The 27878-nt window shown below is 41.5% G+C and overlaps 2 long non-coding RNA genes across 2 annotated transcripts in view; one reads left to right on the top strand and one right to left on the bottom strand.

Moving 5' to 3' along the window:
* Positions 1-76: 76 nt before the first annotated feature.
* LOC117801063 lies at positions 77-27093 on the top strand. Its single transcript, XR_004623448.1, has 3 exons — positions 77-1160; positions 20395-20592; positions 27035-27093. It is a non-coding gene; the product is annotated as an uncharacterized LOC117801063 (long non-coding RNA).
* LOC109489862 overlaps positions 13046-27878 on the bottom strand; it is a 154142-nt gene continuing 139309 nt past the window's right edge. Inside the window, exon 6 of the long non-coding RNA XR_002143004.2 lies at positions 13046-16841. This is a non-coding gene — a long non-coding RNA (uncharacterized LOC109489862). The remainder of the gene's footprint in view (positions 16842-27878) is intronic.

The following is a 27878-nucleotide window of genomic DNA, read 5'->3' on the forward strand; positions in this document are numbered from 1 at the left end:
TCTCGGAGCTCCGAGAGGAGCAGAGGCGGGGGGACCGGCCGTTTATCAGATTAAGCTTGAATTTAAGTATCAACATCCAAACTCCAGAGTTTAGATTTCATCTTTAGATGGATATCAGTCTTTAAATTTAATGAGTCCCTTAAAATGCCAGTTCCTCACTTAAAGCCTGCCTACTTTATTGGGGGGAGCACCCTTTTTGAAGAGTAACTACTTCCTCATTCTCATTTTGCCTACGACCGAATTCAGAGCCCAATTTAAATGCCTTTGGGGTGCAATGGACACTAATAGTGGCAAGGTCTCATTTTATTTTGTGTTGTCGGATTGGGATGAGAAGATCTTAGTTGACCTTAGCCAACTCACTTTACCTTTTTGATCACTAATTTCCTTAACTACAAACTCAAAGAGCTGGAGGACTAGGTCATTTCAAATGCCCCTTCTGGCTAGGGAAAGCGGGAGGAAGGGAAGTAAAAAATGAAGAGCAGGAAAATCACTACAATAATTTGAATAAAACAATGAAAATTTCTACCCACCCATCCTGATTCTGTCCTCGGAGGTAGACAGTCCTTCAGATACTGAAGACCCCTTCCCCTACCTTGTTGCTCTCTCTCACCCAGACTTTTTTCCTCCAGGTTATCCCGGTTGATTCCTCTGTCAGTGGCTCTCAAACAGAATCACCTGGAGACCTTAAGGGACAAAATACCCAGGGCTACTGCCCTTGCCAGAAATCTGATATTATAGATGATGAAATTAATCCGGTCTGGGACCTTGGCTTGGGTATTTTTTTAAGCTGCCTTCCTATTCTAAGAATCATTCGGGAAGTTATTTGTTTGTTTAAATGCTGATTATTTACAGCTCTTTAAGATTCTGATTCAGTTGATCCCGGGGTCTGGCTAGGAATCTTCATTTGAATATCGCACACACATATTCTGATGTAGATTGTATGTAGATTGTTCCAGGACCACAACTGTAATTCTCACTACCTAACTGCCCTCTACAATGGGGACTGTCTAGCTCTGCCCCCGCATGCATGCATTTACCCACTCTCTGGTCTTTTGTTTGTCCCTCCCCCCCCCAGGGTGTGTGGTTCTCTCAAAGAAACAAGTATCATTGCTCTTTCCTCTGGTCCCTCAATTGATTCTCTACTCCAGCACATCTGAAATGTGAGTATGCAGATGCACTTTACGCCCGGGATTCTTGTTAAAATGCAGATTCTAACTCAGTAGGTCTGGGATAGAGGCTGAGGTTTCTTACAAACCTCCAGGTGCTGCTAAGTTGCTGATCTGAAGACCACACTTGAAGAAGTAAGGATCTAGGAGTTATTTATTATTCATGGAATAAATATATTTTCCTTCAAGTTCCATTTGCCCTAGTTCGGTAAGCCATTCTTGTCTCCTCCAGAAAGATTTCTCTGACTCCAGCTCCCCCTGGGCGCTCCTTTTTGTGAACCATAACTATTTAATAATTTATTGCTTATTTCATGAGTGAGGCAGGTACTGTGGTGCTAGTGTGATCCCCATTTTCACTCGCCCACATCTACCTGGATGCTAAGGACACAGCGTTCCCCCAAACAATCTCTGCTGATTGACTGGGAGGTAACATTAGTTTCCATTCTTGGAGGACATACCATGTGCCAAGCGCCTTAGCTAACTGTTTCACATGCATTGTCTCCATCACTCAACAACTACTATCCTCATTTTACACAGGAAGAAATCAAGTCTGTTTAAACCCTAGCACCACAGCCCACCGTGGTACTGCCCCCTAGGGGATATTTTGGAAACTTGCAGGTGCTTTAATTTGTTATCCCAATGATGGGAGGAGCATTTAGTGGGGGAGGGTCAGGCATACCGGAAGTCCTGCCCTGCCCAGAAATTTGCTGCACAATGAAGACTGTGTCCCACATGGGTTTTATATGTCAGGCTGGACACCTGGGTTAATTAAAATGTGCTCCTAATTACATTAGAATCCTAACTCTGTTTTACATGTGAACACAAAATATTTTGCACCACACTGAATTTTCTGTAAATGCAACCACGTAAGTCCAGGATAGATGGCTCTTTGTTCACTGTTTTGGAAAATCAGGACACTGAAGCCAGTTCCACTCAGACATCTGAGTCAGCAATCAACACATCTTTGCCTGTCGAATGTATAACTGCCACAGGCCCATATGTGTATATGAAGTTTTTTATTTAGCTCTTATTTCAAAATGTCAAAAAATAAAAGGCAATAATATTCCAGAGTCTTGTCTTCCCTTAAATTATAAGCTTCTACACCTGATTACTTCTTTTTGATTTCTGAGGCGATTCTAAGTATTTATAAAAGCAAATATGTACTAGGTATTTTTGGCTTTACTTTTACCCCCCTTTATTATAATTAGGTCATTATATTGATGTTTTTGTGTGTAGTTATTAGCTATTAAATCAATTTCATGATCACAATAGTGAATACAAAATAAGTGCTCTAAAAAGGCGGCCTTAATTGTCACAGCCAAGAGGAGCCTAAGAAGACACAACATCTAAAAAAAGAAGAAGACACAACATCTAAATGTAACATGGTGTTCTGGAAGGTATCCCAGAACAGCAAAATAACATTAGGTAAAAATTAAGGATATCTGACTAAAGCATGGACTTCAGTTTCTTTTTTTTTTTTTGAGTCTGAATATTTTCTATTTTTCATTTAATAATATTTTTATTATATTGTTAGTCACCATACTGTACATCCCTAGTTTTTGATGTAAAGTTCCATGATTCATTCCTTGCATATAACACCCAGTGCACCATGCAATACATGCCCTCCTTAATACCCATCACCAGCCTATCCCATTCCCCAACCCCCCTCCCCTCTGAAGCCCTCAGTTTGTTTCATGGAGTCCACAACATCACACATCTAAAAAAAGAAGAAGAGACAACATCTAAATGTAATGTGGTGTTCTGGAAGGCATCCCAGAACAGCAAAATAACATTAGGTAAAAATTAAGGATATCTGACTAAAGCATGGACTTCAGTTCCTAATAATGTGTCATCGATGGTTCATTAATTGCAGCAAATGTGCCACACTAAGGTGTCAATGATTGGGGAAACTGAGTGCAGCGTCTGTGGGAACTCTCTGTACCATCCTCTCAGGTTTTCTGCAAATCTAAAACCATCCTAAAATATAAATTCGGCTTTTAAAAAAGTAAAATAAAGCAGGAGGAGGATAGGGAGAGATAGGAAGGCTTGAGTGTGGGACGTAGACATCCTAACCTGGAACTATGAATGCCCATTGCAGAATAGAGACCATGGAAAGACAAAGGGCATGAGGTACTTGGAAACTTGAATATGGTCATCAAAAGAGCAATGTTCACCAACAATGGTAAGAAAGATAGAATATGACAAGAATTAAACTAATATTCTAATTTTAAGGCTATTCTACTGGCTTTTACCAAGATGTAGTTATAGTATATGTCAGGATTTAAGAAGTTTTGGAAATTTTGTGAAATCTCATATTTTCAAGTTATCAGGCTTCCACCGGGACATTTTAGAAAGGCACATTTGGGTAAGAGCATGTAGACAGACATATAACTTGACTGGTGAAAGATAAGAAGTTGAGCGATGCCTTTTTTTTTTTACTCTTATCTATTCTGTTTTACATTTTCAGTAAATTTAGATCCCTAATCCCAGAAATATATACAGGTAAGAGGAGAAAAGCTAAGAAGCTAAAAGAAACAAATCAGGCAAGAAGAGCCTCAGCTGGTGTAAAACTCACAGTGACTCCTGCTGGAGCCCCCTGCTGAGGGTCGTGAGTCCTAGGATCACTCTCACTAAGGGTCCACTCAAACCTCACAATCCTAGAAAGCAGGGATTATCAGCAACCCCATCTTAGACATAAGGAAACCAAAGCTCAGGTTAAAAACCATTGCCAATGACCCCAGCAGTAGAGCTCCCAGGACAGTGCTCTTAACCACGACACTGCAAGGTCCCTATGGAAGAATCTAAAGATATCTAGAGGATGGCTTCTATACCTGGTTACCGACATCATATTTTAGATTAAAGTCTACTAGTTTTATTTTATTATGCCTATAGACTTTAGAAGCCCAATTATCAGCATATTATTCATCTTTTTCAAGTCCTGGAGAAATATACACGACACTTAGAGCTACCATGACTTTCAGTAAACTGTTCCATGATGGGAGTATCTAAACTGAGTGCCAAAGTCAACCCAGAACAGCATCTGTATTGACGGGCCCTGAGATCTTTCCTTGGAAAGTGGGAAGTGCCTGTGTATATGTGTGCCTGCAGGTGTGACTGTTGAACTGCAAACTCCCTCTCCCATACAAAAATTACTATGGAACAAAAATGACTATGGAACATTTAGAGAAACACCATAATAGTGGGAAGCATTAGGAAGAGGTTTGGTGTGGAAAATATTGTAGTATTAAGGCATACGAAAGAATTGTTCAATGCTAGCTCTGCCTTTAAGGGACTTACATTCTAAGCAGGATAGTATAGTTGTGCATTGCCCACCTTTGCCCTGTGCTTTCTTCAGCACTGTGTCTTCACTCAGCCTGCGCATTACAATCACCGGGGCTAGGGAGACCAACTTGTTCTGGTTTGCACAGGAGAGTCCTGGTTTTGGCACTGAAAAATCTGAGTCCTGGGAAGTCCCCTCAGTCCCAGGAAAGTTGGGACAGTGGGTGACCCTACTGGGATGCTTTTTTTTTTTTTAGATTTTTACTTATTTGCTTATGAGAGAGAGAGAATGAGAGAGAGAGAGCATGAGAAAGAGAGCACATGCATGAGCAGGGGGGAGGGGCAGAGGGAGACAGAGAAGCAGGCTCCCAGCCGAGCAGGAAGCCCAATGCGGGACTCAATCAACCGATAAATCGATCAATCTGGGGACCCTGGGATCATGACCCCGGGCCAAAGGCAGATGCTTAACTGACTGAGCCACCCAGGTGCCCCTGGGTTGCTTTTAAAAATCCTGCTGCCCAAACCAAGCCCCTAACCAACCAGAGGTGACTGCAGGCAGAGTAGGAAAGTTGTGCTGGCTCGTCCATTCCTCCTTGTGCCGTCCTGACTGCTGAAGTCCGCCTGGCCAAACTCCCGCTCTGGGGTCTTCAGACCACTGTTTCTGAGGGGCAGCAAGTGGTCCTTCCCTTCAGGAGGGCCCTGGGCTTCTCATGCCGGCAGATGAGGTCCCAGCACCACTCCTAGTGTTTTCAACCCTGGTAGCAGCGTATCAGCACACGCACGATGACGAGGACAGCCAGAACCACAGTGGGGACTATTACCAAGGTGGTGATGGCCTGCTTTTTCTGGTTGGCAGCCCCCATGGCCAGGCGGGTTTTGGAAGGACCCCTCCCCACCCAGGTGATTCCATGGTGCAGCCAAGGCTGACCAAGAACTGCTTCAAAGACAGTGCTTCTCAACTGGAATGTGCACAAGAACCACCTGGAGATCTGGGTAAAATGCAGATTGCAATTCAGTAGGCCTGGGGGAGGACCCAATTTTTTGCATTTCTAACAAGCTCTCCAGTGATGCCAGTGTTGCTGGTGCACAGACCACTCTCTGAGTGGCAAGGGTCTGATAGGTACTAGTGTTTCTACTTTGAAAGAAACTCCAATGTCGTCAAGAGGGAGGGAATGTGGGGACAAATTAACAAAAGGGAAAAATCAAATGACACATAAGTAACTCATGATAACACAACACAGAGAGCAAGCAGATTCTAGGATACATTCCTCTTTTGAATTCCTCAGTGTTCAACACACACAGTGGGCATTCAACACATAGAGAAGGGTAACTGGAAATGTTTCGTGGGGGTGAATGCTAGCAGTGGTTTGCAAGGGTGAGAGATTCTGTGATCACATTAGCTACAACTTCGTAGAAATGCACACATCCGCAATTCTCACTAAGTAATGGGTACCTCTGGGGAAAGAAGGGGACTGGAATTGGGATGGGGCATATCGAAGGGACTTCTGGGTGCCTGGGAAAGTTCTAGTTCTTGACTTGGGTAGCACTTGCTCTGTAATAATTTATTAAGCCATGCATTTGACTTGCGTGGTTTTCAGTGTCCATGTTTTATTTTACAGTAGGAGTATTGGTAAGAAATTCTAACCAAAACAGCCATATATATTGCAAGGGCTAGGTCTTCCCTGGCAAAAGCGGTCTGGACTGCACCCAATCAGAGGTTGCTAGGGGAGACCGCACATGCAAGGCGAATGAGTCATCTCACTCAGCGATGTGGAATGTCAAAGATAGGGAAGAGTAGTAGGGCATTAAAAAGAGTAAAGTTCGCTGAATTTGATAAGGAAAAGCAGAGTTACATAAGCTCAAAAAAAAAAACAAAACAAAATGAAAAAACCCTGTTACAGTTTCTTCACTCGTATGAAAAAAAAAAGTTAATGGCATCTGCTCTGCCCTGATGCTCCTTCTACCCCTCTGACCTTTTCAGAGCCCTGAGCCCATGAGTCCAACTGTCCCTGACATTCCCCAACTGAATAAGCCCCTCAAAATGTGTCCAAAGGCAGAAGTCTTTATCTTTCCCCCCAAACCTGTGCATCTTCAATCGCCCTTTATTTGGCACATTGCAACACCCTGTTATTTTGAGACAGAATCCCAGCAACACCTGTTCTTGACTTTTACTCTTCCTCATCCCTTCCAAGCAGCAGGTGACTAACGTCTATTGATTCTCCCTTCTTAACACGGCCTTATGTCATCTCACCTTCTCAACTATGTTCCTATTATTTTATGGCAGGACGCGCCGACTCTCGCCTGTATTATTGCAGATGCCCCCTGGCCAGTCTGTCTTCCTCTGGTCCAGCTCCCCCAGTACCCTCCACACTCCAGTTACAGCGCTTTCACCAAGAAATCACTCTAGCCACGCTGCTCCTCCGTGCACTATTGCTACTGCACTATTGTGTAGGGAATGAAGCCTTAAATCTTTCAGGTTGGTAGGGAAAACCCTCTCAACCTATGTCCTGCCACCTTTCTCTCCTACTGTACTGACCCCTCCCCATCCCTCCAGACCCCATCTCTCCAACTGGGCAAAATTTCTTTGGTTCCCCAAATTTTCCTGGATGATGCATTCATGCCTCTGTGCTTTTGCCCTTGCTATTGTCTCTCTCTCAATCCCAGGGTCCCCAAATGCAGGGACACTCCAGTACCTTCTGCTCTTTCAAAGAGTTGAGTTCTTTACAAGTCTTTGCTGGCATATCTACCTGCTAAAGGGTTCTAATCTGTCCCTCTGCTTCTCTCCCACTATTTGTACCCTAATAACACTTTCTTTACTTCTCTAAATGTGTTTATATACCAACTTCTTTCTGCCTTATGGGAAATTTCTCAAGGAAGGAACATAATATATTCATCCTAGTTTTTCAGGCATTTATTACCACGTATGCAGGGAGTTAAAGGGGGGTGGGGAGTGTTGAAGGAATAAATGAATAACTCTTAGTTGCTCCCATATCACACTGTAGATAATTGAGTTAGCCAGATTATTTGTGATTGATTTCATGGCCAGCCACTGAAGTGGTTCCCGAAAATTACATCTCCTTCCCACCCTCCTCCATCAGTAGCAAAAGAAAGAGAAATTCATATTCTGCCTCTTAAATTGCTAAAATGGAAGAACTCACAGGAAAAAATGTATAATTTGTACAATCCTCTCAAAAATGACAGACCACCCCTCCCATCCAGCTCTCAATGGCAGATGCTGTTAAAATTATTTGGTTTTAAACCTCGCAGTTCCTCTTCCCAGAGTCTATACTATTGAGGTACATATTTGTATATATTTTGTTGAGGTTTAACATACATGTAGAAGAGTACACAAACCTAAAGGTCAAAGTTCAATCAATTTTCACAAAGTGAACATGGAACCACTTCAATAAACAGAATATTATCAGTCCCTCAAAAGCTCCTCCACTGTCCCATTCCAGTTACTAACCCCCACATCAAGGGAGACTGAAACAGTTTCAATAATGTTTTGATACAAACTGTTTTGTGAAGTTTGTGTATTTTTATATTTTATATAAAAAAGTAAAATATGCTCATTGTAAAAAGTTAAAACTAAACAGAAGTGCAAAAATGTAGAAAGAATTGGCAAGAATTTCCCCCATTAACCCTCTGACCAGATACATACATGATGTACAAACACCCCACCATCCCCAAGATTAAACACTTACAATGGTTTGGTGCATGTATCAGTGAAGACTATATAACAAGTAAGAGATAATACTATATGCTAGCTAATTGAACATAATAATAATAAAAGATTTAAAAATAAAGATAAAAATTATAAAAAGAGATAATTCTATTTCAAAATGGATGAAACAACACAATGTATTGACTTATAATTTATTAAAACATTTTCTGAGTGAATGAATATTCAGGTTGTTTCCAACATTTTACTGTTACAAATAATGCCATATCCACCATTTCATTTTGAAATGTAAAGTGATTTTGAAAGTCCAGAGGTAGGGAGGCTTTGGGATTTGTTTCCAGCCACTCAAATATGTCACCAAAGACTTGGTTTCTATCTCCTTGCTCTGCCTTCCAAGATTTCAGCTCCATCTTAAGTGTGTCTCACTTCATGTTTGAACACAACTGCCAAGAGGGCCACGTGCTTCATCAGAAGGGAGTAGTGAGGGAAAGAAAAGAGGGAAGAGAGACAAACTCAATGACCATAGAGTGAACATCCTAGGCTTCCTTCTGATTGGACCAAATATGACCATGTGCTGATTTATGAACCACTAATTGAGGCCTGGGGAATGCCATGTATTGAGCAAATCAGTTCCCATTCCTGAATTGATCTGTGTGGCATAAAGGATGGAGTTATCCAAGTTAGCGCCATGAATAGGGCCAACCTCTGGAATTGGGCACAGAGTCAGTTCTATCCAAAGTGAATAAATAGCTACTACACAATGGGGTATGGTTGGAATGGGTGCTGGGAAGGCCACCATATTATTCACTACAATGAACATTCTTTGAGAACTTTTTTTTTGTCTAAACATACACTTACATACACATAAACACATATATTCAATTTTTAACTAAAATGGGATCACATTATTCTCCAACTTTATTTATATATAAATCTACCTCGGCTTTTTGTAAAGTATTCCATCATATGGGTAAACAATAATTTCTTTAACCATTCCCCTAATTGGTGAACATTTAAATTGTTCTAAACATCTCTTTTACCAAAATTCTATGATGATCATTTTATTCTGAACATCTTAAACAGACAATGTAATTTTTGAAAGAGACATTTTCAAATGATTTTATTGTACCTAAAGTTCATGAACACAAGAGGACACAATGTTCTTTAAAAGTTAGCTAAGGACATCTATTTCTACTGGTCTTTAGCCAAAGAACAATTTCCTTTTATCATTTTGTTTAATAAATAAATAAATATATATATATATATTATACACACACACTATACTGCTTCTGTCAAGGGGGTAGTAAATATTTCATTGTTGATTTAGATTGAAAGGAAATAAAAGCAAGTTGCCGAAACAGAATTCAGACTGGGAGATGTGGAAATGTTATTTGGCCAAGGAGAAACCTGAAACTGATGGAATCAGAGGATTGAAATGAAGCCCAGCGGTCACCCAGCTGTTCCCCTGTCTTTACACTGGAATTCATTCAAACACCCAGAAACTTAGCTAGAAAGTTGCCTGGAAACATTTTGGAGCCTTAATACAAAATATGTTTTTTCAAAGAACTTTCCATGAAAAACCTTCCCATTGCATACAACCATAAACACAATTCTTTATTTTCTCCCCTCCATAATATTTTTCTAGTTTTTATCATTACTCTTGTCCTTTTATTCATCTCCTGACAGAGAGTTGATACAGACCCTAAATGAGGGTCCCAGTCTCTGTTCCCTCCTGTCCGAGGCTTTCTGAGGTCTAGTCTAAAAACCCCCTTGTCTATTCAGGCCTGTGTTCTCTCGCCCTGCCCTTGATAGAAATATTCTATTTATGTGCTCTCCTTCCTTGGTGTCAGAACCTCGTCTGCCCCATTATCCCTTTCCAGCTCAGAGATGTCTGTTATGGGCTGAGTTGTAGCCCCCAAAATTCATATATTAAAGACCTAACTCACTCCCTGTACCTCAGAAAGTGACCATATTTGCAGATAGGACCTTTAAAGAGGCGATTAGGGTAAAATGAGGTCATTAGGAGGGTCCTAATCCAATATAACTGGTATCCTTATAAGAACAGAAGATTAGGACACCGACAAAGAGAAGACCATGTAAAGGCACAGGGAGAAGGAGGCCATCTACAAGCCAAAGAGAAAGGCTTGGAAAAAAACCTACCCCAATGACACCCTGATCTTGGACTTCTAGCCTCCACAACGGAGAGAAAATAAATTTCTGTTATTTAAGCACGTAATCTATGGTACTTTGTTATGGCAGCCTTTGTACACTAATACAAAGCCCAAACCCAAGCATGCAGTGGAAACCCCTTGACCTGGCCAGATGGAGCCCCTTGGATCTCCCATCCCTGCCTGAACAGACCCTCGGTCGCTTCTCCCGTGTTCTCCTAGACTTCCGATGGGTGGTCCCTCCAGCTCTGCTCCTCCCTGGTTCTGCTGGTTACCTCCTTCATTATGCCTACAGAGCAGTGGTTTTCCCAGCGTGGGGAGCTAAGAATCACTGCTTTGTGAACTCAGATACCCAGACCAGGGCCCTAGAGACTCAGGATCACCAGCACAGTGATGGGCCTGGGGAACCTGCACCTTTAGTAAATGCTCCCGGTAATTCTGAGAACCCCATCAGAGATATTTCCTCTTTCCTGTCTCTCTGACTCAGTGGTCTTCCACGCTGACTGCTCAGTGGAGTTACCTGGGGAGCTTTTTAAAATCCATGCCCAAGCCCACCCAAGATATTCTGAACTAATTAACCTGGATTAGGGCCTGGATATCAGGATTTCTTTATGTTGTCCTGGTGATTCCTACATGCAGCCAAAGGGAGAACCACTGGTCTGGTCTCACTGCCAGGTTTCCTAAAGTCAAGCCATCCTCATAGTCACCTCCCAATGTCTCACTGAGCTTCCCCCTTTCCTGCTCTCCCCACCCCACTCACACTCCACGATGCAGTCAGAATAACAGTTCTAAAACACCAGTTTAGTCTTCATTACTTCAGGTTAGAGCATACAAGCTCCTTAGCCTGACTGCCAATGCCCTCCATGTTGGGCTTTAAGGGCCTCTGCAACTTCACATCTCCCCCTGGGCTCCCCCAAGCTCCCTCCTACTTCTGTCATCACTCTTGCTTTCCCCCTGCCTGAAACGTCCTTGCGCCTGGCTAATGCCTTCAGTTCAGTGGTGGCGTGATCTGGGAAAACTCTCCATGCCCAGACTGGGAGATGAGCCACTCCTTTTTCAGAAGCCCACCAGTGCACGCCTCTCTCAGAGCCCCCATGACTGGTTTGTATTGTAAATGCTGCCTATCTGTCTCACCTGACTGCACCCATCTTTCCCCTCAGCCTCTCTGAGTCCCAACAGAGCATGTGTGTACAGAGAAGGATTTGGTGAACATCTGCTGAATAAGTGAATGAATGAGTCAGTGAATACCTTGCCCTCTCCTGCTGTGCCCATTGCCCAGTGCCTGCCGTCTCATTACCATCCACAAACAGGTTTGGTTCCCTCAATCCCAACATTCCTCTATACCACTGTGTTCCACATCTCCTTTAAAAACTATTTGCACCAGGGCTGACCCAGTCCAGAACTAGGAGTTGAGAACAGGTCACAGAATCCTAGCTATTCAGGGCAAGGCATTTTCCATTCTTTAATACAATACCAGTACAAAGTAATCATTATCCTCTCCACTTTACAGCTGAGGAAACTGAGGCTCAAAGAGATTGAAAGTGACTTTCCCAGGTTGCAAAGCTGGGGGTGGCTGAGCCAGAATGGAACCCCAGAATCTGGCTCCACAAGTTCCTGCCCTTCCTGCTGGACCACATGTACATCCATTGAAAGGAGATGCAGCTGGGTGGGTGGGAAGGAGGAATGGCTACCCAAGACTCAAGCTGCAAAGCAACTCATGGGCCCTGCAGCAGTCCCCCAATTCTATAGCCATCAGAGCTTCTTGTACCCAAGTGACCTGTCCATAATGCCACCCTCCATCAAATATGTTTAGAATGTGTGGTCCATTCGAAAAAGGGCTTTTGCCTACTTTGGTCACTGATGCATCCAAAGTGCCTAGAACAGTGTCTGGTATTAAGCAAATGTAATAAATTTTTTTTTGTTTAATGGGGGGAAAAGAGTGAATTAACAACAATCGTCCTATTGAAAGTACCCAGTGTAGTCCTCCTCAGTACTGTGCAGGGTTTTAGAACCTAATTCTCCAAAGAATCCACTTATAAGGATAGAAAATTTGTTCTTCTCTCTCCTCTGTGATGTATTCTTCCCCTTTTCACATGTGGAGACTGAAAATTTTAAGTACTCATTGGCAGAAATACACCTTAAGATCTTCTGATGAAAAGCCCTTTAATAGGTGAAAAAATGTCCTGATTTTACTTTAATTCCAAAATAGTTATCCTGGGTGGCACTACCTTGTGAGACCATGAGGCTTTGTAGCTGTTTATAAACCTGAAAATTGGTTCTAACTCATCACCATGAGCTATTGCTCATCACCTTGATTCTGACTTTTAAGTCCTCTCCGAGTCTGACTGAGCTCTCATCTCATGATACCAACACCATTGAAATAGGCTCAGATTGTTCTATATCCAAACAAAATACATGCAGGAAGGACCTATACCATGACTTTTTAATCTAATGGGAATGAAGAGACAAGTGACTGGGTTCTCTAGTTCACTTCTGCATAGCAGTGTGTCCTCATTACATCTCACCAGACCTTGATTTCTTAATGTCTGAAGAAGACAGACACATATTCTCTCTAGCACAAAAAAAGCCAGGATAGGAACTGTAAAACACAAATATGAGAACAAGAGTTAGATGGGGCCTCAGCGGTCACCTAAGGTTGGCTGAGCACCCTCTTCATAGATGAGGAACGTGAGGCAGAGTGGGGTACATTAGTTTCCTATTGCTGCCATAACAAATAATCACAAACATGGTGGCTTAAAATAATATGAATGTATTTTCATACAGTGCTGGGGTCAGAAGTTGGGGACAAGTCTTACAGGGCTAAAATCAAGGTGTCAGCAGGGCTGGTTCCTTCTGTAGGCTCCAGGGGAGAATCCATTCCTTGCTTCTTACAGCTTCCACAAGCTGCCAGCGCCCCTTGGCTTCCGTCCTCATCAGTCCCCTCTGTTTCCATGGTCACATCACCCTCTTGTCTCTGACTTTGAACTTCCTGCTGCCCTCATCAGGACCTTTGTGATTACCATGTGAATGCTCCAGGGTGATCTCCTTGTCTCAAGATTTGTAATTTAACCACATCAGTGAAGTCCCCTTTGCCATCTAAGGTAACATCACAGGTTCTGGAGTTTAGGACATGGACATCACTAGGGGCCATTATCCAGCCTACCCCATAAAGACATTTGCTTAAGTTGACACCAAGTGGAAGCAGCCAGGCCCAGGACTGAGGTCTCTCAGCTGCTCCTGTTTATCTTCACCTGGGTGTCAGCAGAGGTCTCTGTGTCATTCAAGATTAAGTAAAAGTGAATCCAGCCCCCATCCTAGGTTCTGTGAGTTTAATGCACTCTGCAAAATTGGGTTAACACCCCCAGGGTGTCTTCTCAAGGTCACCTGTCCCTGACACCCTCTGAGCTCTCACGCCCACTGAACTCCTGATTTTACTGCATCTCAACTCGTATAGCAGTTCTCTTCTCTCGGCTCCTTGTCCCCTCCATTCTGTGTTGGTCCAGGCATGGGACTCAGCCCCTTTCCTTGATCTACCCCAAACCACTCACATAGGCGATTACTGTCATTCATGCAAATGTCCGTCCATTCATTCATTCATTCGTTCAGAGTTCTCCAGGAGGATTGAGGCTCAGTTGGACACAGGTGTAACTGACTTCATAATACATCCCATATTTGTTACCACCCCTTCTCTTTCTCACTTTCCTACCACTATCAGGACTTCTTTAGATTACTTCCCAAATGAATTACTTGTACTCAAATTCTTATCTCGGGATCTGCCTCAGGAGCAACTCAAACCAAGACAGTAGTCAAAATCAGTCCACTAGAGTTAGCAACATCAATGACAATAGCATCTCCAAATGGCACCTGTGATCATGCACTTGTACTTCCAGGAAGGGAAGAAGGACCCCTACAGCACCTTTAGCCAGGGGTATCTTTATATATAAAAATAAAAAGTTCTGGAAGGATGGTTTTTTTCCACTCCCACCAAGAAATATCTCCTATACTCATTACTCCCTAGAGTCTTTTAATGGGGAATGGCATGTTTTTTAATCAAACACCTGTCTAGCTTCCAAATTCTCCTGGAGAAAAGCATGCAACATCCCAAATTTACATGATGGTATAGTTGACCGATACCCAATCCTCTCTTGAGAAGAGACTTCAGTGTAAGGTTGGCTATGTACACAGAAGATGCAGGTCATGTGATGCAGGAGGACAGAGAGGGAAGCTGGCTAGCACTTCCTGCTTCACCCAGAGCCAGCACTGTGGCTGGATCCCACCTGCACAAACTCTGATCAGCACTCCCAGCCTCACCCTGAGTATTAGCTCCTTCTTCCAACTTCAACTCCAGATCTTTCACTGCTGAAAAGACCTGAGACAGGTCCTCTGTCTGCAGGATTCTCACTGGATCAGATTCCTCAGCTCTGAGCTCCCTTCCAGGTGATCCACATCCTGGTCATTCACTACCAGGCACAAGGCCTGGTAGCTATCTCCCTGGAAAAGCTGGAGGGTTGGAATAAGGAGTCAGGAGACATTATTTCTAGTCCTAATCCTCCCCCTCTGATGACTGAGCTGCTGGGGGGAAATCTAGCCTGCCCCCAGGAATTTTTGTGTCTAGAAGTGGCATCTAGCTGGGCTCACTGTTAATCATAATTTTTTCAGGTGCCACAGGCAGAAATCAATGGTAGGCCCACCCTGACTTGTGTAAGCAGGAAGGAAAGGGTACATTAGGTGACCTAGCAATGCTTCAGTGTTCTCAAGATTTCTCTCTCTGCCTCTTGGTGCTTTTGGTCACTGGATGTTACCTTATTCTCCATGACCTCATAGGGCTTTTTTTCCCATGCAGCAGGGAAGATGGCCACTGACAGCCTCAGATTCGAATCTTTATAGCATGTCAGAAGCAGGAGGCTGTCTTTCCCCCTTGATGTCCCCAAAACTGTCCCAAGGAAGGGCTCTGATTGGCTTGGCTTGGTCACACACTCATTTATGAACTAATCTCTGCAACCAGTAGGGGATGGTTCACTGGTCTGGGATGGTTCACTGGTCCAGCCTGGATCACCTGCCTACCCTGTGACTGAAGAACGGGGGCAGGGTGTGCTATCAGTGCAAGGGACAGGGGAAAAATCAGGCTCAGCACCAACAATCCATGACTACCTCAGCCCCCAGCTTGTCTACATGTGTCTGATAGCCATGGTTCATGGTGGCTGCTGGGAGAGAATGACAACTCAGGAGACGGGAAAGAGTGAGGATAAGGGAGAGTGATCAGAAGATGTAGAGCCTATGAAGGTAAAATTGCTCCTCTTATCCTTGGAAGGCAGTAAATTCAAAGAGGGAAGCTAAGGAAAGCACTCCCTGGTGGGCAGGGAGCCCAGGTGATGTCACTCCTCCAAGAACGAGAGGGAGTGTCTTTAAAAGTGGAGACAGCACCTCCAGCTTCATGTTCTCACTCTGTAAAATAAAGACAGTAGTTCTGGGCTCTTCAGGCTTTTCCGAGGTTCTACAGAAGTAGGACCTGAGATGGGGATTCCTGGTGGGAGTGCTCTCAGGAGAAGGAGAGGGAGACAGAAGGAAGCAGGATAAAACAGAGGAAGAAGCCAAGAACGATGCAGGTTCAGCTGAATTCTTATTCAGCTCAGTAGCACCTACGGCACCACAGAGTTATCCTGCCTCAAGACAAGGAACTAGGTTTGTGCACCCCATATCTGTCTGTCATTGGCTGAGGGTCACCTCCAGAGGGAAAGCAGTCATTTCTAGGCAGCCCATCGCTCCAAAGAAAGAAGTAGATGAGAGCTGGGAGCCGCCAAAACTCACAGCAGCTGGAGGCGGGGTATATGACAAATTAAAGGGTATCCAGAGTGCCCCAACAGTATCCCCTATTCAAGTGCCCATCACAGTGCTGGGAGTTATCATCATCATTATCTTTATTTTATCCCTGTTATGCAAAAGTAAAAAAAAAAAAAAAAACACCTAGGTTCGTATCCTGTGCCAGCCCTGCCATGGACTAGTTATGTGATTTGGGGTATCTGATTTAACCCCTTTGGGTCTCAGAGTTGTAATCCACAAAATAGGCTAATAACCAGAGCTACTTCCTGGGGCTGTTGTGAGGATGACATGAGATCATCCCTCAGAAACTCTTGGTGTGGTGCTTGGAGCAGGAGAAGCTCTCAAGTGCTTCTTAGTTATTATTAGCTTCTGTGGCTGGACTGTCTAAAACAGCCCGCACTCGAGCTCACAGACATGTGGAGATCATGAGGACACTGACGAGTTTCACAAAGACAGGAATAAGAATTTGCATCATGTAAAAGATGAAGTCAGCTGTGTTTAAAAAAGCGAATCCAGTTTCAAAAAAAAGGATGTGAAAGCCTAGCCTGAGTGTAGCCTGAGGATGTATGCTTCTCAGCAAGATGGTCTGGGGTGTGAGAACCTTTGCAGCCATTCCTCAGGTCCATGCAGATCACGGCTCACAGCGAAGGGGCTCACTCCGGGCTTTCACAAAGATTTGTCAGCCCCAGGTCACTACCTGTAACTTGGTGGATCAGCTCTTCCTCCCTGTAAGCAACAAGAATGTATGTCCAGGTACAGATCAGCTCAGGCTCTGACATCAGACAAAACCAGGGCGTGCCCTGGCTTCGCGCTCTAACAGCTACATGGCCATAAACATATCATTTAGACTCTCTGAGTTTCATTTCCTTCTCAGTTAATAGAGGGAGATATTATCTGTACTTAGAGTTATTATAGAGAATTAAATTAAGCGATATTTGTAAACACTTCAATCAGTGCCTGGTTCTTAAATCAGTGCCTGCTCACAACGAGCAGCAATTATTGTTGTTATTGATGTTCATGTGTTCGACCAATATTCCTTATCACCTACTATGTGTCCGCACTGTCCCTGAGAGTGGGAAGACATTGGCAAGAAAAAACATGAGGTTCTTGCTCTTAAGGAGCTTTCATTTCATTCAAATGAGAAGAGAGAGTAAATAAACAAGAAATACTCCAGGGTATGGTTAACTGTTATGCAGGGAATTAAAATAGGGTGATGTGATAGAGTGATGAGATACTTTAGTCTGGCCCCTTCTTTAGAAAGGAGGTGAGCTCCAGGCTGAGATCTGAAAAACAGGGTGGTGCCAATGGTGAAATGTCCCAGGCAAACTACGGGCAGACAGAGGTAGCAGCTAGTGCAAAGGCCCAGAGGTGGAAGCGAGTTGGCCATGGTTAGAGCAAGATCCATATGCTTGACGGACACACAAGAGGCTAAGGTGGCTGGATCCAGTGGGGAGCATGGTGGACAGAAAAAGATGAGTTTGGAACAGTAGAAAGAGAACATGCAGGATTTTTGTAAGCAAAGCGAGGCGTTTGGATCTTAATCCAAATGGAATAGAAATCAATAGAAGGATTTTCAGCTAAAGGGATATTATCTGAAATAAGCTTTTAAAAATTCACTTGGATTATTTCATCCCATTTTTAAAGAAGTAACAATACCATGCTACATTAGCTTTCAGAAAATTAAGGACACATGAACACTTCCTAGATGAATTAGGAAATAAGCTGGTATTATCCTAACAACAAAGCCAGACAGACATCACAAGAAAATTAATATCTACAAGAACACAGATACAAATATTCTTAACAAAATATTAGCAATCTGAATCCAGCAGCATGTCTTTAATGACTTTTTCTCTGACCTTTCAGCAACAGCCTTCCAGAACTCCCTCTCCTAGCTCCATTCATGGTCTAATTCCAATATTAACCCTATTAAATCACTAATACTTGTAAAAAAATGCATTTGATAAAATGCAACACACATGCATGATAAAAGCTCTCAATAAAATTGATGGGACTTCTTCGATCTGAACAAGGATATCTGTAAAAAACGTACAGCTAACTCCATGCTTAATATGAAACTGGCTTATTCCCGAGACCAGGAACAAGGCAAGGATGTCCTTTTCACCCCTCCCAATTAACATTATACTAGGGGTTCTAGCCATTGCAATAAGGCAACAAAAAGAAATAAAACACATCCAGATTGGAAAGGACAAAGTAAAAGTGTCTTTATTTACAGATGACATGATTCTTATGCAGAAAATCCTAAGGGGTCTATCATAAAACAAACATACCAACAAACAAATAACCAAACTACTTCAACTAATAAATTCAATGACAAACAATCCAACTTTAAAATAAACAAAGGAAAATGAAGGTGGGGGGAAATCAGAGAGGGAGATGAACCATGAGAGACTATGGACTCCGGGAAACAATTTGAGGGTTTTAGAGGGAAGAGGGGTGGGAGGATGGGTTAGCCCAGTGATGGGTATTAAGGAGGGCATGTATTGCATGGAGCACTGGGTGTTATAAGTCAGCAGTGAATCGTGGAACACTACATCAAAAACTAATGATGTACTGTATGGTGAATAACATAAAATAGTAAAAAAAAAAAAAAGAAAGAAAGAAAGAAAAAACAAAACAGAAAACAAATGAACAAAGGATTTGTATAAACATTTCACCAAAAAAAAGCTATTTCATGGCTAATAAGCACATGAAAATATGCTGAACATTATAAGTCAGTAAAGAAAATGCAAATTAAAACTAAAATGAGCAAACTGGTGCAGCCACTCTGGAAAGCAGTATGGAAGTTCTTCAAAAAGTTAAAAATAGAGCTACCCTACAATCCAGCGATTGCACTACCCAAAGGATACAAAAATACTGGGGTGCCTGGGTGGCTCAGTCTGTTAAACATCTGCCTTCAGCTCAAGTCATGATCCCTGGGTCCTAGGATCAAGCCCTGTATCAGGCTCCCCGCTCAGCAGGGAGTCTGCTTATCCCTCTCTCTCTCCCTCTACCCCTCCCCTGCTCATGCTTTCTCTCTCTCTCTCTCTCAAATAAATAAGTAAAATCTTTTTAAAAAGAATACAAAAATACTAATTTGAAGGGTTACATACATCCTGATGTTTACAGCAGCATTATCAACAATAGTCAAACTATGGAAAGAACCCAAATGTCCATTGACTGATGAATGGATATATATATATATATACACACACACACACACATATATATACTATGTGATAATATATATACATATTATATATAAATTATATATAATACACACACAATGGAATATTCCTCAGCCACACAAAAAAAATGAAATCTTGCCATTTGCAATGATGTGGAGAGAGCTAGAGAGTATTATGCTAAGTGAAATAAGTCAGAGAAAGACAAATACCATATGATTTCACTCATATGCGGAATTTAAGAAACAAAACAAATGAACTTAGGATGAAAAAAAGAGGCAAACCAAGAAACAGACTCTTCACTATAAAGACCAAACTGATGGTTACCAGAGGAAAGTGGGTGGGGGGTTGGGTAAATAGGTGATGGGGACTAAGGAGGGTACTTGTTGTGATGAGCACCAGGTGTCATATGTAAGTATTGAATCACTAAGTTCTATACTCAAACTAATATTACACTGTATGTTAACTAACTGAAATTTAACTAAAATCTTGGAGGGGGAAAAACCCTAAAATGAGATACCACTACATGCCTACTACAACTGTCAAAAAGATTGACAAAACCAAGTGTTGGCAAAGACATACAGAAACTGGAACCCTCATGCATTGCAAGCGGGCACATAAAATAGCACAGCCACTTTGGAAAATATTTTGGTGGCTTCATAAAAAGCTAATCATGTACTTACCACAGCAGTTCTACTCCTAGCTATATACCCAAAAGAAATGAAAACATGTCCACATGAAGACTTGATTGGAAATTTTTGCAGTATTATTCATAATAGCCAAAACCCAAAAGTAATCAGAATGTCCATCAACTAGTAAAGAGATCATCAAAATGTGGTGTATTTCAATATAAGGTGGAAGGGGATAAAAATAAAATAAAGGAGATCAGTTAGCAGTCTGTTGCATTGGTTCAAGTTGAAGGGGATGGTGGCTTAAGCCAGCATAGTAGCAGCAGAGATGGTAAGAACTGGTGGGATTCTGGACTCATTGGCCTGGTAGAGTTGACAAGACTGCTCATGGTTTAAACATACAATGAGGAAAGAGAAAGATAGAGAGGAATTGTGCTGTGATGATAGTTGTGTTCTATTTTGCAGTTAAATTCTGAAAGATCCCCAGAACCCACTGCTGAAAGCTTTGGCCTGTATGTGAGTAGAGAGACAGTGAGCTGCGAGGGAGGAATTTTGTAAGCGCAGATCCTGTGGTCTGATTCAACCAAATCGCAATTGCTAAAGGTTGGGCCATGTTATCTACATTTTTGCAAATTTCTTCAGATGATTCCGAAGCACTGCAAGGTTTGTAAACTACTCTGTTGTAGGCATTATTTTATTGTATTTGTTTTTTGTGTTTTTATATATGTTATACATAACATACCTATGTCATATACATTTATTTGGGTCTTCTTCAATTTCTTTCCTTAATGTCTTGCAGTTTTCAATATACAGGTCTTTTGCCTCCTGGGTTAAATTTATTCCTGGGTCCTTTGTTATTTTTGATGCAATTGTAAATGGGATTGTTTTCTTTATTTCTCTTTCTAATAGTTGCTTATCAGTGTAGAGAAATGCAACAGATTTCGGTATATTGATTTTGTATCCTGCAATTTTACTGAAATTCATTTATTAGTTCTAAAAGGTTTTTTGGTAGAGTCTTTAGGGATTTCTTTATATAATATTGTGTCATTTGTAAATGGTGACAGTTTTACTTCTTCCTTTCTAATTTGGATGGCTTTTTTCCCCCACCTAATTGCTCTGGCTAGGACTTCCAATACTATGTTAAATAGAAGTGATGAGAATGGGCACCCTTGTCTTGTTCCTGACCTTAAAGGAAAGGCTCTCAGGTTTTCACCATTGGGTATAATGTTTGCTGTGGGCTTGTCATATAAAGCCTTTGTTACATTATGTTCCTTCCACACCCACTTTGTTGAGAGTTTTTGCCATAAATGAATGTTGAATTTTGTTAAAACTTTTTCTGCAACTATTGAAGTGATCATAGGAGTTTTATCCTTCATTTTGTTAATGTGGTATATTATATTGATGGATTTTGTATGTTGAACCATTCTCGCATTCATGGAATAAATCCCACTTGATCGTGGCGTATAATCCTTTTAATGGATTGTTAAATTCATTTTGCTAATATTTTGTGGAGGATTTTTGCATCTATATCCATCAGGAATATTGGCCTGTAATTTTCTTTTCTTATGGTCCCCTTGTCTAGTTTTAGAATTAGGGTGATGCTGACCTTAAAGAATGGGTTCAAAAGAGTTCCCTCCTCTTTGAGTTCTTGCAAGAGTTTGAGGAGAATAGGTATTAATATTTCTTTGAATATTTGGTAGGATTCCTCAGTGAAGCCATCTGGTCCTGGACTTTTGAGGATAGGTTTTTGATTACTGATTTAATCTCCTTACTAGTAATTGGTCTGTTCAGATTTTCTACTTCATTGTAATTAAATCTTGATAGGTTGTATGTTTCTAGGAATATATCCATTTCTTCTAAGTTGTCCAATTTGTTGCCGTTATCATTGTTCATAACAGTCTTGTGACTCTGTATTTCTGCTGTATCAGTTGTAACTTCTCCTCTCCCATTTCTGATTTTATTTATTTGAGTCCTCTCTCTTTTTTCCTTGGTGAGTCTAGCTAAAGGCTTATCAATTTTGTTTATCTTTTCAAAAAGCCGGCTCTTAGTTTCACTGATCTTCTCTATTTTCTTTTTAGACTCTTTCATTTATTTCTGCTCTGGTCTTTATTATTTCCCTCCTTCTACTAACTTTGGACTTCACATGTTCTTTTTCTAGTTCCCTAAGTCGTAAAGTTAAGTTGTTTGAGACTTTTCTTGTTCTCGGGGTACGCATTTATCACTACAGACCTCCCTCTTAGAATTGCTTTTGCTGCATCCCACACATTTTGTTACATTTCCATTTTCATTTGTCTCAAGACATTTTTTGATTTCTCTTTTGATTTCTTCTTTGATTCATTGGTTGGTGAGTAGTATGTGGTTTAATCTCCACAAATTTGTGAACTTTACAGTTTTCTTCATGTAATTAATTTCTAGTTTCATACCATTGTGGTCAGAAAAGATGCTTGATACAATTTCAATCCTCTTAGATGTATTGAGACTTGTTTTGTAGCTTAATATGTGATCTATCATGGAAAACGTTCTGTGTGCACTTGAGAAGAATGTGTATTCTATTGCTTTTGGATGGAATATTCTGTATATACCAATTAAGCCCATATGATCTAATGTATAGTTTAATGCCAATGTTTCCTCATTGATTTATGCCTAGATGACCTAACCATTGATGTATGTGGGGATATTAAATCCCCTGATATTATTGTGTTGCTCTCAACTTCTCCCTTTATGTCTGTTAATAACTTGTTTTATATATTTAGGTGCCCTATGTTGGGTGCATAAATATTTACAAACGTTATATCCCCTTGTTAGATTGATCTCTTTATCATTATGTAATGTCCATCTTTGTCTCTTATTACAGTCTTTGTTTTAAAGTTTGTTTTGTCTGATATGCATATAGCTACTCCCACTTTCTTTTGGTTTCCATTTTCATGGAATATCTTTTTCTATTCCTTCACTTTAAGTGTGTGGGTCTTAACATTTGAGGTGAGTCTCCTGTAGGCAGCATACAGATGGGCCTTTCAAAAAAAAAAATCTATTCAGCCGCTCCATGTCTTCCGATTGGACAGTTTAGTCCATCTACACATAAAGAAATTATTAACAGTTATGTTGCCATTTTGTTGTTTACTGGCTGTTTTGATAGTTCTTCTCTGTTCCTTTTTTTCTTTCCTTGCTCTCTTCCTTTGTGATTTGATGAATTTCTTTAGTGGTATGCTTATACCCCTTTCTCTTTTGTGTATTTACTATAGGTTTTTGCTTTGTGGTTACGATGAGGCTTACATATAACCACTTATATCCATAACAGTCTATTTCAAGTTGATAGCAACTGAAGTTTGATCTCATTCTAAATTTTTACTACTTTTGTCTTTTAACCTTCATACTGGCTATATAAGTGATTAACCCACTATCTTTGCTATATATTTACCTTTTCAGTGAAATTTACTCTTCCATGTTCCTTGTCACCAATTAGTGCCCTTTCTATTCAGCTTCAAGATGTCCTTTTAACGTTTCTTGGAAAGCCAGTTCAGTAGCGATGAACTACTTTAGCATTTGATTGTCTGGAAAATATCTTTCTTTCAATTCTGAATGACAAGTTTTCTGGATAAAGTATTCTTGGTTGGAACTTTGTTTCTCTAAGCACTTTGAATATATCATGTCACTCCTGGCCTGCAACGTTTCTGCTGAATAATCTGCTGATAGTCTTATGAAGTTTCCCTTGTATGTAATAAGTTACTTTTCTCTTGCTGCCTTCAAGAGTCTCTCCTTGTCTTTAACTTTTGACATTTTAATTATAGTGTGTCTCAGTGTGGGTCTCTTTGGGTTCATCTATGTTTTACTCCCTGTGCTTCCTGAGTCTGGATATCTGTTTTCTTCCCTGGGTTATGGAACTTTTCAGCCATTATTTCTTCAAACAAAATCTCTGCCCTTTTCTCTCTCTTTTCTCCTGCTGGGAGCCCTCTTATGTGAATGTTAGTCTGTTTGATGTTGTGCCATAAGCAACTTCAGCTATTTTTACTTTTTTTCATTCTTGGTTTTTTGGTTGTTTGGTTTTGATTATTGCTGCTCTGATTAGGTGAGTCTCACTGCTTTGTTTTTGAGTTGACTAATTTTTCTTCTGCTTCAGCTAGTCTGCTGTTGAACCCCTCTAGACTACTTTTCAAGCTCATTTATAGTGGTCTTCAGTTATGTGGCTTCTACTTAGTATGTACTTCTATTCTCCATCTCTACACTAAAGTTCGCAGTGTGTTTATCCATTCTTCTCCCCAATTTGGTGAGATCTTTATGACCATCACTTTGAAGTCTTTGTCAGGTAAATTACTTATCTCTCCTTCATTAAAAAATTTTCCCCCATGGTTTTATCTTGTTCTTTCATTTGGAACGTGTTCTTCTCTTTCTTCATTTTGCTTGGCTCTCTATGTTGGTTTCTATACAGCAGATGAAACAACCACCTCTCCTGGTCTTGAAGGGGTGCTTTCTGTAGAAGATGAATCTTACTATTCAACCCTGCCCCAGCTCTTTGTCATCTCTCCAGTCTTTGTGCTTATCCAAGCATCCTATTATACTTTAATGACTCCTGGTAGTTGAGGATGTGCCAAGACCTGTCCCTGACCTTAAGTGGAGGATCTCAGCACCTAGATTCAGGCTATTTGAAAGCCAGACCCTAAAGCAGCAGCTTTCAGAAGTATGCAAATATATATAGTTCAATGGGTCTGCAAGCATAAGCCTTGCTGGCCAGGTGATCCAGAGGTATTCCCTGGGTGGCAGTCACAAAGCTCAGGGCTCTGGCAGTGTATAAGCTTTTCTCTGGGAGTCACTAGCAAGCTGGAACAAGACAGAGGGAGAGTGCCAAGATGGTGTCCACATCCTACATTTCCTGAGTGCAACCCCACTGGCCACTAAATGTGTGCTAAACCTGAAGCCTCAAACAAAAGCTCCTGGACAAACCAAGTGGTTTCCTTACAGAAAACTGGGAGGGGAGGTGTGCCTCAGTCTGCCATCTGCATAGTGCCCTGAGGGTGGCAGCCTGCCAAGAACTGTCTCCAATTGCCACAGTCCTATAGGACCCAGGGATGCAAGCCCCCCTGGCCACCAGAGCAAGGTAACCAAGGGGCGTCCCTTGGGTGGCAGCTGCAAAAACCAGGGCACCAGCCACATGTAAAGCTCCTCTCCAGAAGACACTGATGCTCTGGAGCACAGCAGAAGGAGAATATATAGTTTCCACCCTCTATGGTGTCTGGAAAGGATTACAATTAGCTCCTAGATGTGTTTTAAATAGGAAGCCTATCCCTCAAGCCACAGCCATGATGATAAGCTAACAGTCCTCTTACACAGAAAGATGAAGCTCTTGAGTCTGTTGCTTCTTGGTGCACCCTGGGGTGGTAGCTGTTTAAGAACGCCTTCTCTATTGGAGTCCTGGGTGGCACCAAAAAATCAGGGTGCCAGACAGGGGTATGAGCTCTTTTCCGGATGACACAGATTATTACAGTCCCATACAGCCTGGAAAGCAAGCTCCCCTGGCCTCCAGAATCAGGAAGTCAAGAGGCATCCTCTGGGTGGCAGTCACAAAGATTGGGGCACCAGACAAATGAAAAAGCTCCCTTCCTGGAGATACAAAGGTGCTCTGGAGCACAGCAAAGGGAGGGCTCAAAGATGTGTCCACCAGACTCCATCCCTAGAGAGTGTTCCAGCAGGCTCCTAGATGTGTGTTTTAAATAGATGCCTACCCTTCAAGCTGGCACTTTAATATTAGCAGGTTAGCTTTCTTCACTTCACAAAGTCTGGGCATGACTGACTGCCTCTGAGCTGGGCCCCAAGGCAGCTAAGTCAGAGTTCTTGAGCCCTTTTAAAAACCATTTCTCAGATCACTACAATCTTATGGATCTTGGGATACGAGCCCTGTTGGTTTTCAAAGTTAGACGTTTCAGGGACTTTTCTCTCAGGTGCAGGTCCTGAAATCTAGGTGCCCTATGTGGAGTCTGAACCTTTTGCTCCTTGGACAGAATCTCTGGGTTTGGGGTTTTCTCCTGGTTGTGGGTTGCTGCAGTTGGATTAGAGTTTATGTGAGATTATGTCCTAGTCTCTCCTACCTGCTTCAGTGTAGTTTTTTTTTTTCTTGTTTGCCCAATGTGTAGTCATCACTCAGCCAGTCTTCAGGTTTTTTAATGAGGAAATTGCTCCATATGTATCTGTAGACTAAGTGTGTCTGTGGGAGGAGGTGAGTTCAGGATCTTCTTATATTACCTTCTTGAACTGCCAGGCATAAAGTGTTACAATGCTTGACTTTCGTTAATTGGTTCCTATAAAGTTGTCTAATGTCTCTCTTCAGTGTCATGAGCACATGTGTCCTATTCTCATTCACAGTTCTTCAGCCCCTTGAACACAAGATTAAAAGTCCAGCATTCTTTGTGCGCTCTGTTCTTTCACACTTAAATTCTGTTTGCCCAGAGCGAGGAGCACCACACCCAAGGAAGGGCATGACTTTGAAGAAGAAAGGGTGACCAGAGCTGGTGTCTACAGTCTCCTATACCATGCCCTTTCACTAGGGCACATTTTAAAGTGATCTAACCACAACTTCTAGATGAACCATAATAAATTATTTAGAATTCAGTGAATTCAGAAGCATTCCCACCAAACCTTTAAATTGGCCTTCCCCTCTTTTCTCTCTGGCAATGCTCCCCTCTTCTTAAAACTACTGATAGTGAAGATTTGTGAAACCTGAGTTTGAATCCTCATATACCACCTAATGAGTCATGTGGCCTTATTCTAGTTCTGGGACTCAATGAGTTTATCTGTAAACGGAAAATGGAACAAAGTCAGTGGTTCTTACTCCTGGCTGCATGTTAGAATCACTGGGGGAAAGTTTAAAAATTATTTATGCCCTGGCCACAACCCAAATAACTGCATCATAATCTCTGGTAGTGGAACCTAGGCATCAGTATTCTTGGAAGATCCCCCAACTTGATTCTAATTACAGGCAAGGCTCAGAACCATTGTTCTGAGTTTAAGGATTCTCAGTTTAAGTTTAAATTTAAGTTTAAGTTTAAGTTTAAGGATTCTCAAAGTTCCTTCTCTGATTTATATTTTTCTTGACTCCCATGACCCCAACCAATAGCACTACTCAAAGGCAGGGTGATTGAAGATGTTGTGGCTAACCAGTTCTCAAAGGATGCATCTACTCAGTTTGATAAGGACCACATCTGGCCTGGCTCCTGAAGAACCAGTATTTGAAAGTGTGCTCTTGAGCAGGTAAGCAAAACCAACCTCCCTGGGTTGCATTCAAGACCCTGCCTTTGGTGTCCCCTAAATTAAGAAAAACTATCACTCTAGGGGAAGCAGGAATTGGAGCTCTTAAAGACAGTGTTCAGAAGCCTCCAGGGACTACAAAAAGGCAATGATGAGTTGATTTTCATCCTTTGTTTGTGCCAAATGGAGTGAGTCAAAGAGAAGGCATGTTGACTTCACAAAGCAGAGACTATTTTTAAACATTAATTTGACTTTTTAAAAGATTGATCAGATGTAAGCATTAGGTAGCAGAATCCTGGGAAAATTTTTTTACCTTTTTGGTAATTAACATTCTTCAAGAATATAACAATAATACATTATTACATGTCCATAAAACATTAAAAACACATGCAAACATATATTATTTTTCATTACATAAATGAGATCATACAATTCTTATTGTTCTGTGACCTGTTTTACTATTTAGTAATAAGTATTTTAGATTATTTTTAATTTTTTTTTTAAATTCAGTTTAGTTAACATATACTGTATTATTAGTTTCAGGGGTAGAATTTTGTGATTCATCAGTTGCATAGAACACTCAGTGCTCATTATATCAAGTGCCCCCCTTAATGCCCATCACCCAGTTACCCCATCCACCCACCCACTTCCTCAGTTTTTTTTTCTATAGTTAAGAGTCTCTTATGGTTTGCCTCTCTGTTTTCATCTTATTT

This window comes from Ailuropoda melanoleuca, chromosome 2 (assembly GCF_002007445.2).
Source record: "Ailuropoda melanoleuca isolate Jingjing chromosome 2, ASM200744v2, whole genome shotgun sequence".
Classification (NCBI taxonomy): domain Eukaryota; kingdom Metazoa; phylum Chordata; class Mammalia; order Carnivora; family Ursidae; genus Ailuropoda; species Ailuropoda melanoleuca.